At 44.4% G+C, this 11,822-nt stretch overlaps 1 protein-coding gene across 4 annotated transcripts in view; it reads right to left on the bottom strand.

Moving 5' to 3' along the window:
* Nucleotides 1-647: 647 nt before the first annotated feature.
* The window catches only part of FOXA2 (forkhead box A2), a 61,804-nt gene continuing 50,629 nt past the window's right edge, over nucleotides 648-11,822 (bottom strand). For 2 of the 4 annotated variants that reach the window (XR_003514114.1, XR_003514120.1), the window contains 3 exons: nucleotides 10,817-10,890; nucleotides 8,207-8,329; nucleotides 648-1,312 (listed from right to left, as the gene is read on the bottom strand). The gene's annotated coding sequence lies outside the window, so the exon portion shown is untranslated. Of the gene's footprint in view, nucleotides 1,313-8,206; nucleotides 8,330-9,698; nucleotides 10,280-10,816; nucleotides 10,891-11,822 lie in introns of those variants that run through there. The other 2 variants (XR_003514115.1, XR_003514116.1) reach the window with 2 other exon arrangements.

Genomic DNA, 11,822 nt, shown 5'->3' with positions numbered 1-11,822 from the left:
TCATAGCAACATCATTCACCATGAGCAAAAGGTGGGAATAGCCTGGATGTCAGATAAATGGATGCATTTATGATTAAGTTATATATATATATATATATATACACACACACACACGTATGTGCATGTATAAATGATTATCTAATGAGTAAATATATATTTATTCAATGAACAATACACATATTAGGAGACAACATGTTAATACAATAGGCATTAAATATTAGATGATGTTACAAAACACATAATGTAATCAAAATTGAAACTGAAGGATGAAATTAAGAATGCAAAGAAGAGGACTTCTCGTAGTTCTGAGAATCCGCCTGCAATGCAGGAGACCCCAGTTCAATTCCTGGATCAGAAAGATTTCCTGGAGAAGGGATAGGCTACCCACTCCAATATTCTTGGGCTTCCCTCGTGACTAGCTGGTAAAGAATCTGCCTGCAATGTGGGAGACCTGGATTCAGTCTCTGGATTGGGAAGATCCCCTGGAGAAGGGAAAGGCTACCCACTCCAGTACTCTGGCCTGGAGAATACCATGGACTGTATAGTCCGTGGGGTTGCAAAGAGTTGAACACGACTGAGTGAATTCCACTTCACTGGTAGTCCAGTGGTTAAGAATCCACCTTCCATGGCAAGGGGCGTGGGTTTGATCCCTGGTCAGGAAACTAAAATCCTGCATGCCACAAGGCACAGTCTTAAAAAAAAAAAAAAAAACACGAAGGAATTCTTACTCAAGCTCCCAGTGGTGACCACCCACCTCTGAAAACTGCCCCCTATTGTTTCCCTTTGCCTTTAAATTCTGAGAGGTCAAGTCTGAAGAGGTTCCTCACCCTCTATCCTGCTCTTCTTCTTGGATCCCATGAAAATTTAGATTTAAGGATAAAGTTCTTTGTGCAGCCATTTTTAAGGTGTCTGTTTTGTTGCTCTGGAAAGACACTGTGGGTATCTAAATTCCTTCCAGTGGGTCTGTCTGCCCTGAAGACAGGATTTGTTTGGGGTGACCCCATGAGGATGACATGAGGCTGGACGGTCACCCAGAGGCTCTGGTGCCTGGGCACCAGTGTGGACACATATATGTGAGAGTCTCCAAACACAGAGTGTTTTCCACTTTATACTTGATGCTCTTGGGAGCCCTTGCACGCATCTAACTTCCTGTTTGCCTCTAATCAAATCCAGTCCCTTGGATAGATAAGAGTCTAAGTGAGACCCAAAGATAACACAGCTGGGTGGTGACGGGGTCAAAGCCTCAGGTCTCTGAGGTTGCCAACATGAAGACATGCCCGAGACAACCATCATTCCAGCAACATCATGATGCCTATAAGACAAAGATGAGGACATGTTACTTCTGAGCAAGGAAGGCAGAGCAGGAGAAATCAATGTGAATTTTGAATTCACATTGAAATTTTGAAAAAGCACACTTTTTTTTTAACAAAACGAAATCCGTGAATTGATTTTGTTATTGTCTCATATCTCTACCCTAACGTGGGCAGTTGTGCAAGGAAATCGATCTATTGAGTCATGTGACAATGCCTAGATGTGACTGTTACAGACCTCAGAAAACATGAAGTTCAAGTGGTTGAACCCAAGTCTTCAATAACATAACCTGCAAACTCCTGAAACTGTGATATTTAATCAGAAGATCTTTTCCATACATATAAAAAAATATATCTGAGGGGAGGGAGCTTCTAATTTCAAGGACAAGAATGAAAAGAAAATCAGCAGTTAGTGACATTGGAGTGAATATTGGAATTCCCCTAAAAGAAGAAAAATTGGGGGAAAAAAATCAAATAAATGAGTAAAGTAATTATACACATGGAGCCATGCAAAATGATCGATGGACAAATACAAAACCCATATGCCCCTTTCAAATGTCCTCGGGCAGCAACCACAGTACATCACGGAGCGAGGTGTGAAATTCACATGAGACAGGAAAGAGCCGAGGGTCCCCGTCCAGTGAGCAGCCAGTGGACATGTTGGACGGGGCCAGGGTTCCAACAAAGGCTGCTGCTCTGTGGAACAGGTACAAGACAGATGGCTCGTTAAACATTGCCAGCATACTTGAGTGGTGCCATTCCGCGGTCAGAGCCTGGATAATGGTCACAAGGACATTGTGTAGCAGCAAGTTGGCTAATTTCAACCGGGCTAAAGCTCTTGCTTATCTTTGTTGGTTTTGCAAAGATTAAGGCCCTTTCTCTGCTTTGAATGCACCACAGCTGCCCAGCAAAGCATTCCTGAAGTTTTGTCTGAATTCCCGCTGTTAAGAGGGGGCCCTGCAGAACTTGGCACATGCAAAGACTTGTTTGGTTCGTCCTTGGAGTTGCTTCTCCCCAGAAGATCTGGGCCACTCTTTCCCCTGACTTCTGAGTGAACGATCTGGAGTCATGGGGGTCTTTGCAGGAAAATCTCCCCCGTGGGGCTTCAAAATGCATCTGCTGTGGATTTTTATTTCAGATTAAGACTGATCCATTCACTACTTTTGTGGAAAAGGGTAAACACTGTCGTAAATTCCATCCGGTGAATCATGGGGGGTGGTGGTTCAAATTCAACGTGTTTGCTTTCGAAAGGGGGCCCTTGGCTTCTTATCTTTATGTACAAAAGAAAATCGGACTCAGCCTGGTCCTGCAGCCAATGGACGCACACCTGGCCTGCTCAGCTGCTGTGAGGCCTCCAACCTGAAGCTCCTCTCCCCTGTTTGCAGACAAAGGCAGGGGGCGAGAGGCTGATGCAGAGGGGGCTGGGCCAGGGTCTGTGCCCACAGGCCCAGAACAGAGCCAGTTGTGGGCATTATCTGGGTACGTTATGAAAAGTGATGCCTTGACTGATTAGGTGTTTCTGGCAGCTCAGATGGCGTCTTCTCTTGTAGATGGTGTGTGGCTATCCTACCTTGCTAAGTGCTATATTTACCTGAGGCAGCTTCCTCTGCCCAAACTGATCATTTCCAGCTATATACAATTGAGAATTTGTGCCCAGTAGATAAGCTTTAAAATTAATCTTTTTGACTACATCTATAGAAGCAAAGAAGGAACCAAGAAAGTTGATTTTACCTTCTTCTCTCTCTCTCCCTCTCTCTCTCTCTGTCTTCATACACACACACACACACACACACACACACACACACACGTACCCTAGATCCCAGTGTCTCTCTGTAGTGTCAGGTTTTGTCAGGATTAAGCAGTAGCTTCTGGTGAGCAACCAAGTTCTGAGGATGCACTTGAGGAAATGAAAGATATTTCATTCTAAAGAACTTTCCATTTAGAAACTTCAAATGGGAGAAACCAGTGAGAAGTGGGGTGTTACATTTTGTGTTATTGTATGTTTGGAATTCAAGAAAAGAGAAAAGCATCAGCTTGGGAGGTCACCCCAAATTTTTTATAACACTTAAAATAACCTTCTATATCTCTTTAAATGCAAAAAATTAGAATTTTCTTGGGCTCAAAAATCACTGCAGATGGTGACTGCAGCCATGAAATTAAAGGACACTTGCTCCTTGGAAGGAAAGCTATGACACACCTAACCAGTGTATTAAAAAGCAGAGACATCATTTTGCTGACAAAGGTCTGTATAGTCAAAACTATTGTTTTTTCAATAGTCATGTATAGATGTGAGAGTTGGACCATAAAGAAGGCTGAGCACCAAAGAATTGATGCTTTCCTACTGTGGTGCCAGAGGAGACTCTCGAGAGTCCCTTGAACAGAAAGGAGATTAATCCACTCAATCCTAAAGGAAATCAGTCCTGAATATTCATTGGTAGGACTGATGCTGAAGCTGAAGCTCTAATAATTTGGCCACCTGATGTGAAGAGCCAACCCACTGGAAAAGACCCTGATGCTGGGAAACATTGAACGCAGGAAGGGAAAGGAGTGACAAAGGATAAGATGGTTGGGATGGCATCATTGACTCAATGGAAGTGAATTTGAGCAAGCTTGGGGAGATGGTGAAGGACAGGGGAGCCTAGTGTGCTGCAGTTCATGGGGTCGCAGAGTCGAACACGACTTAGTAACCAAACAACAACAACATGGCATGGCATGTCCACCCAGGGCTCTTCTCTTGATTTATTCTGTTATTTTCCCACCATCTCCCATCCGTGTTCTGGCTCCACAGCACACACTGGTGTTCCCCCTGCACCGTGGGGTGTGGGCAGGTCCTCCAGATAGGAGGGGCTACCTGTGCTATAGTTATCTACTTAGAAAACGGTCCCTTCTTTGATTCTAGGTCAGCCTTCTTTGATTCCTCTAGTCAAGAATCACTAATTTCCCTTATGACATGGTCCATTTACCCTGGTTCAAATATGTATTTATATATAGAATGTCATTCCCACCTTTGTTCACTCACTTTTCAAAGAATCAGATTGCAGTGGAGGTCTGGGCTGTTTCATTGATTTCTCTTCTTATCTTTTTTATATTCTTCTTTATTCCTACTCTGGTTTTATTCTAATTCTCTTTTTTCCCCTAGTATGTTTCATTTTGCCTTTGGGTCTTTGGTTTTCAATGTGTCTTGCTTATGATAATGTACTCAAAATGACACAAAACACAAAATGCCACTTAGGTATTGGCCATAGAGTTTGACATTTTCATCCTTGTTCATTTATAAAAATTTTGCAATATCTTTTAATTTTGTCCCTTGAATACTATTGCCTATGTGTTATATAATTTGTGAGCCCAAGAGATATTTGACACTTTCTTCTTCTTATTTTGTTATGATCAGAGAGCGTAATCTGTGTATACTGATAATTTGGCAATTGTTCTTTTGTTCTGGGAGAACTTATAAATGAATATTCTGTTTGCAGGTATATGTTTATGTATACCTATTAGATCAGCACTGTCTAATAGAAATGATGCAAGTCATATATGTGTGTGTGTGTGTGTCTGTGTGTGTGTATATAATTTTGTATATTTTTTAGCAGCCATAGTAGCAAAGTAAAAATACACCTGAGTGTCAGTGACTCAATCATGTCCAGCTCTTTGTGACCTGCATAGACTATAGTCCCCAGGCTCCTCGGTCCACAGGATTTCCCAGACACAGTTACTGAAATGGAATGACATTTCCTTCTCCAGTGGATCTTCCTGACCCAGGGATCAAACCCAAGTCTCGTGTATTATAGGCAGATTCTTTACTGCTGAGCCACCAGGCAAGCCAGAGAATACAAATACCAAATTCCAATGAGAAGTCCAACAGAAGACAGTGGTTTGGAGACTCCAACATATTTGGCTAATATTAGCATACGACTTTTCAAAGTGGGATCTATTCCAGATACCCCATGCCCTGAAGACACCTCCACTTGTAAGTGTTATGGGAGTGTGCCCAGCTGGCCTGTCCCCAGCAGCAGTGACCTGGGTGAGGTTGGATTGATCTTGGGCACCAGCTCTCCTTCCTCAATAAAAATCTATTAGACCAGAAGCCAAGGGATTTGTTTCCTACATCCTCGGACAGGGATGTTTTTCTAGGATTTTGCTTCTTAAAGGCGAGTTCACTTTCTTGGACAAGTGGGTGTCCCAGTGATAGAGCCCAGCTTTCCATGAGTGGACAACAAACTGCATCCTGGGCCTGTGTTACCAGCATTTCTGAATTTGAGTTGGAATTTTAGTGTTAGAAGCAAAGCTACAGAATTGATTATAGAGAGAAAGAGTAAAGGAACTTGGGAAATTCCCATGTCCTTCCTGCTGAGGATCAGCAGGACAGGAGGTTGGGAAGAGGACTGAGTGGAGGTGAGCTCTCCTGCAGGCATCTCCATCCAGCCCCACCTGTCAGCTGCTGCCCCGGAACTGGAAGCTTTCAAAGTATCTTAAGCAACCACATTAAATCCCCAGTCTGTCTTCTGTATCCATATGATCCCTTTTATCTGAGAAGGTGAAAGTGAAGTCAATCAGTCGTGTCCAACTCTTTGTGACCCTGTGGACTGTAGCCCACCAGGCTCCTCCATCCATGGGATTCTCCAGGCAAGAATACTGGAGTGGGTTGCCATTTCCTTCTCCAGGGGAATCTTCCCGACCCAGGGATCGAACCCAGGTCTCCTGCATTGCAGGCAGACGCTTTAACCTCCGAGCCACCAGGGAAGCCTGCTGAGAACTATCTTCTAAAGATTACGAACAGAGCCTCAGTACTATCTTAGATTCTGGGGTGACTGAGGCCATGAAATTAAAAGATGTTTGCTCCTTGGAAGAAAAGCTATAACAAACCTAGGCAGTGTATTAAAAAGCAGAGACATCACTTTGCCAACAAAAGTCCCTCTAGTCAAAGCTAAGGTTTTTCCAGTAGTCATATATGGATGTGAGAGTTGGACTATAAAGAAAGCTGAGTGCCAAAGGGTTGATGCTTTTGAACTGTGGTGCTGGAGGAGACTCTTGAGGTCCCTTGGACAGCAATGAGATATAACCAGTCAATCCTAGAGGAAATCAGTCCTGAATATTCACTGAAAGGACTGGTGCTGAAGCTGAAACTCCAAAACTTTGGCCACCTCATGCAAAGAGCCAATTCATTGGAAAAGACCCTGATGCTGGGAAAGATTGAAGGCAGGAGGAGAAGGGGACAACAGAGGATGAGATGGTTAGATGGCATCACTGACTCAGTGGACATTGAGCAAACTCCAGGAGATAGTAAAGGACAGGGAAGCCTGGCATGCTGCAGTCCATGGGGGTCACAAAGAATCTGATAAGACTTAGCAACTGAGCAAGAAAAACAACAATGTTCAAACTCCATCCTTGTCCAGTTAACAATGGGCTTTTGGATGGTTCATTTGGCCTTTCAAAGTTTCAACTTCTTCCTCTGTGTAGCAGTGATAAGACCCACCTCACAAATTTTTCAGAACTGGAAGATACAGGGACTGAAAAACTGCCATGGACAGCTCTTGATAGCATTAAAGATTTGCTCTAGAATGGCTGCCACCATTATTGCTGCTCTGGATCACTCTTAACCTTCCTGTGAGTCCAGTTGTTAAGTAAAAACTATGGCCCAAAGGCCTGCAGTGTGAAAGGCAGACATCTACCACTGGGGTCCCAGGGCAGGGGCTCAGAGTGACTCATGCCAGAGGCTCCACTGGCTTCTTTCAAGAAAAGCGCTGGACCATCAAGAGACTTCTAGATCCAGGTAACGCTCTCCCAACCCTGTGACCCTAGATGGGTGTGCAGGAAAAAAAGGAATTAGACGGGTCCATCCAGCCCCTCCAGCTCAGTACTCTTGTGGTCCTAAACCTAAGATTCTGGCCTTGATTGACTAAGAGAAGAGTAATGGAAGGTTCATGCACCATTATCTTCCTAAAGAATGCTAAGCATGCCACCCCAGAAGAAATCCAGTTTTCTCAAACCCTGAGCAGCCCACTCCAAGACTTCTACCTCCAACATTGCCCTTTTGGCTCGCCTGCTTAGGAGGCTCTGAAGAGGTCAGAGGAAACAGGATGCAGCCTCCCCATCTCAAGAGGACATCTTTTGGGGAATTTCCCTGGTGGTCCAGTGGTTAACAATCTGCCTGGCAATACAGGGGATGCAGGTTCAATCCCTGGTTGGGGAAACGAAGAATCCTGCTTGCTGGGGAGCAGCTAAGTCCAAGAGCTACAACTACTGAAGCCCGGACACTCTGGAGCCCATGAGCCACAACTCTGGAGCCCGTACACCACAAAGAAGATGTCACATGATGTAACAAAGATCCTGCGTGCCACACCTAAGACCCAACACAGCCAAATGAATAAATATTTTTTTTAAAAAAGAGAAGACATCTTTCAACTGAACTAGGGTCAGCTTCATTTTCAACTTGGGGTAACATTCCAGACTGATATAAAGAAAATGGATTAGGCTGGCAATTCCTTGATTCCATTCACAGACCCTGAGAGCCTGTGGTGGTAAGTGCTGTGCTGGCCCCTGGCTGAAGCTGAACGCTGTCTAGAAAAACAAAGCAGGTTTTAAAGAATAATAAACGTCATTTAGGATGTGACTAACAGATGCCCACTCCCTATGTGTGTCTTTATGTCTATAATCTTTCTGCCTGTAACTTTCAGGCAGCTTTCCTCTGACCCACCTTCCACCTGGGCCCAAGAAGGCATATGCTGGGAGAACGACGGTGATTCCGGCCAGCACGGTGAGTCAGGGACATATGGTGTCCTGAGCTCCCTGTTTACTCTTGTTCCTGGGGGATTAGTCAGCCAGAGGTGCAGAATCAGCCTGAATGCCATCTGCTGTTCTTCAGTGCAGGCTGAAGGGGACAGGTCAGCCCTACATACCTTGATAGCTAGGGGAGGGCCTGGACCATCCAGAATGCAAAAGCTGCAGCCTGATGAAAGCAAGGCTTCTGTTCTTCCTACTGGCAGGCTGTCCTTTCTCACCAAACAAGGGAAGAGCTGCATCTGGGGAAGGAAGATGGACCTTGAGCTACTGTGGTTCTGGTTTGTCCCAGGCTCCTTGGTGGACTCTTCACAGCCCCAAGACACCAGCAGCTGCCCTCACTCCACTTGGACTGGTCTGCAGCCTTGGGAGTTGGTCTAAGAGCTCAAGGTATTCTGCACAGAAAGCTGCTGATTTGTCAGTGGAAAGATTCTAGTCTTTGGCCCCTGCTTCCGCCTGCTTTTAAGGTCAGGTCTTGAGGTCTTGGGTAACTTTTTCAACCTCCCTAAGTCTCCCTTTCTTTGTCTATTGAATGGCGATCTTCACAAGGCTGTTGCCTAGGATGAACTGATCTGAGATAATCTATGTAAAGCACCTGGATTTAGGAGGAGTGCAATAAAAGTGAGTGCCCTTCCCCCTCCCCTGGATTATGTGCCTTTTACCCGCGCTTCATGGAGATTCCTTAGTGAACAGAAAGCTGTTACATCATTTGCTTGTAATCCTCATGATAAAATAAAATTCCCATCAAAATAATGTTAATGGCCCATTGGCATGTCTGGGTCACAGAAATAATGATGTGGTGAAAATAAAATTGAGGCTATTGGCTCAAGGAAAGAGGTTAGCAAGTCACAGTGTGCAGAGAGAGAGATAAAGAGAAACTGGCCTTGGGGGAGCCTGAATCATTCTCCATCAAGAGCAAAATTTCACATACAACACAGGACTCCTGTGAGCTCTCAAGACACATGCTTTGGACAAAATACTCCCTAGTCTCCAGCGTTCTAAGTTCACTTCTTAGAGTTTTCTATTTCATCAACACTGACTCCAGTTCCCAGCCCACCAGCCCCAGGAGGAGGCTGATGTGGCTATGGGTTTCATAACCTCCTTGTGGGAGATTTTCTATCATTTGGGTGACAAGGTATAACGTTGCAAGTCACAAAACTCCAAATGATGAAGGCATCTTCATCAGATTTCTGGGCTTCCCGGTGGCTCAGTGGTAAAGAGTCTGCCTGCAATGCAAGAGATGCAGGAGATGAAGTTTGAGTTCCTGGGTCAGGAAGATCCCCTTTAGGAGGAAACGACAACCCATTCCAGTATTCTTGCCTGTAGAATCTCATGGACGGAGGAGCCTGGTGGGCTACAGGGTTGCAAGAGTTGGATAGAACTGAGTACACACCACCAGATTTCTACTAGTGCCATGAGTTTTGTTATAAGAATTGTCCCATTTGCAGCCACCAGCTCCCAGGTGCAATTTTCAGCACAGAAATCCCCTGGAGCCAGTTATAGGGAAACTGTGACAACATCCGGCCAACTTCAGAGAAATTGATTTGGGCTGGGAGGGTGGACTTTGTTCACCCATGGTGTTCCAATGAATATTTTCAGGCTTAAGGAACAGACCGTCCAAAAATAAAATTCATTGATTTTTCCAAAGGGCAAGGACAAGCAGATGGCCCTAGTAAAGGAGGTCTCTGCCATGGCTTTCCTGAACTCACTGTATTCATGTTGAACAGATGCTCTTCTGGAGGATGAAGAGAAATCAAGACAATCAAACGAGACAAAATTACAGTTGGCTACCATGAAATATGCAGTGGGCATTTTTCTGTAGGAAAACTGAAGAATCCCCACACTCCATGCCCTAAGCACATTCATCTCCAGCTCCAGGGACTGTTGGACCTCCGGTTCTGACTTCTGGTCCCCATACCAGCAAAAGATGTCTGGGACCAGGACAGCTCTGTTCATGCAAAATAAGACGGTCAGCAGAGTCCAGACAGCACAGGCAGGAGGGGAGCCAACTGCACAAGCTTCTCCTTGTTGATACAAAATGGTCCCCATGGCCCGGGTGAAAAATAAGGGCCTTCAGGATCCATGAGAATGTGCTCTGGCTCCAGCGAGCTCACTTCTGAGATAATCTGGTCTCTTCCAAGATGGTCATGCTCTCAATTCTTCCCAGGCTCTCATAAATGGAATAACAACACCTGTGTTGAAATGGGTTCTCAGTGTACATTAAATATGTTTTTAGAGCAAATGTGGAGACAGTTGACTTGCGCTAATGGAGGAATTTAAAAAAGGAAGCTGGAGAAAGGTAGGCTGAAGAGCCAATGAGGATCCCTCCTGCCCCAGACCCCATGGGCGCTTTGGCTGGTGGTGAGGCCCAGGTCCCACCTTGGTGTCTTCTTTGAGCACTGAAGGCTGCTTTCCAGGTGGGACGTGGACACCAGAGTATGGGCCATTCTGGAGAAGCCACTGTTTCTGGTGATAATCCACATTTGAGCCGTGAACAGGGCCTGCCTTTGCTAGTGTCAGACGGGAGACGTGGAGAGGGTGGTGTTAGTGGTTACTTTTCAGAATCATCCAGAATCTTTCTGAATTCTTCTCCAATGGAGACAACCTAGCTCATGTACACAATTGCTTTTGGGGTCTAACTGTTGTCTAAATTAGCCTTGCTTCCACAGACAAAGATAAATGGTATCTTGAGAAAAGTGTAGGGATTCGATGGATTTGAAATCACTTACCAGCTGGTCTTTACTCCTCACATTGACATTTATGGTGGCTAGACTCCAGTGACACATGCCCCTGCCTTCCATTCCTGAAAAGATCCAAAGTCACAGACAAGCAAAATCTGGGAGCTGAAAGCATTATAGAAAACCTGCCATTGGTTACTACATTGATAAATTAAGGGGAGACATTTTGTAGGAGCATGGCTCAGCTGAGAGCTCAGCACTGGTATTGCAATGGCACCTGTCTTGCTGTGTGGCCCTAGGCAGTCTCCTTAAGCTCTCTGATCATGCATTTCCTCATTTGTAAATGGAGAGAAGACACCTGATAACACCTGCCTCAACTATACCTTATGGATGTCCAGGATCCAGTAAGAAAATTGGCCTGAAGGCCTTTTGAAAAATCGGAAAGGCTATAAAATCTTATAACAGTACACTATCATGGTTATTATGTCCAAGGAACACCAGCTGGAAGACGACAGATCGTCCTCTATCTACTGGTTATTGCTGCTCAGCATCTTCAAAGATGTATGTTTGTGTTCAAAGGTCACCCTGACTCAGTCTGTGGGTGTCAATTATAAAATTCTTCCAACTTTTTTGTGCATTTGAAAAATGTTCTAATAAAAATGTTGGGATATGAAAAGGATCACCTTATCTGAACACAGTAGTCTTGCACAGGTCTAGAGGCAATGAGTTTGGAGTCTCCATTTTGAACAAAAAGAAAAAAAAATGGCAGCATTATCAAAATGGGAAATAAAACAAGTCATAAATTCTGGCACAATGAAATGTGTCATAGTCTATGATATTCACCAGTCTTATGTATAGTAGAACATCATTCTCTGAAAAAGAAAAATGTTGAGTCTGCCATGGCACATGACTTTGAGCAAATGCCCTTTACCTGTTAAAACAATGTGTAAAAAGATGGTACAGTAACTCTGTACCTGTAATGATGTTCAGTAAAAGAAGCAGCCAAGAGGCAGATTTTTATATACTTATGGCAATTGTGTTCAATAAAAAAGAAAAC

This window comes from Bos indicus x Bos taurus, chromosome 13 (genome assembly GCF_003369695.1).
Source record: "Bos indicus x Bos taurus breed Angus x Brahman F1 hybrid chromosome 13, Bos_hybrid_MaternalHap_v2.0, whole genome shotgun sequence".
Taxonomy (NCBI): domain Eukaryota; kingdom Metazoa; phylum Chordata; class Mammalia; order Artiodactyla; family Bovidae; genus Bos; species Bos indicus x Bos taurus.
The sequence above is the reverse complement of the archived record's forward strand: the minus strand, read 5'-3'. Positions and strand labels throughout refer to the sequence as shown.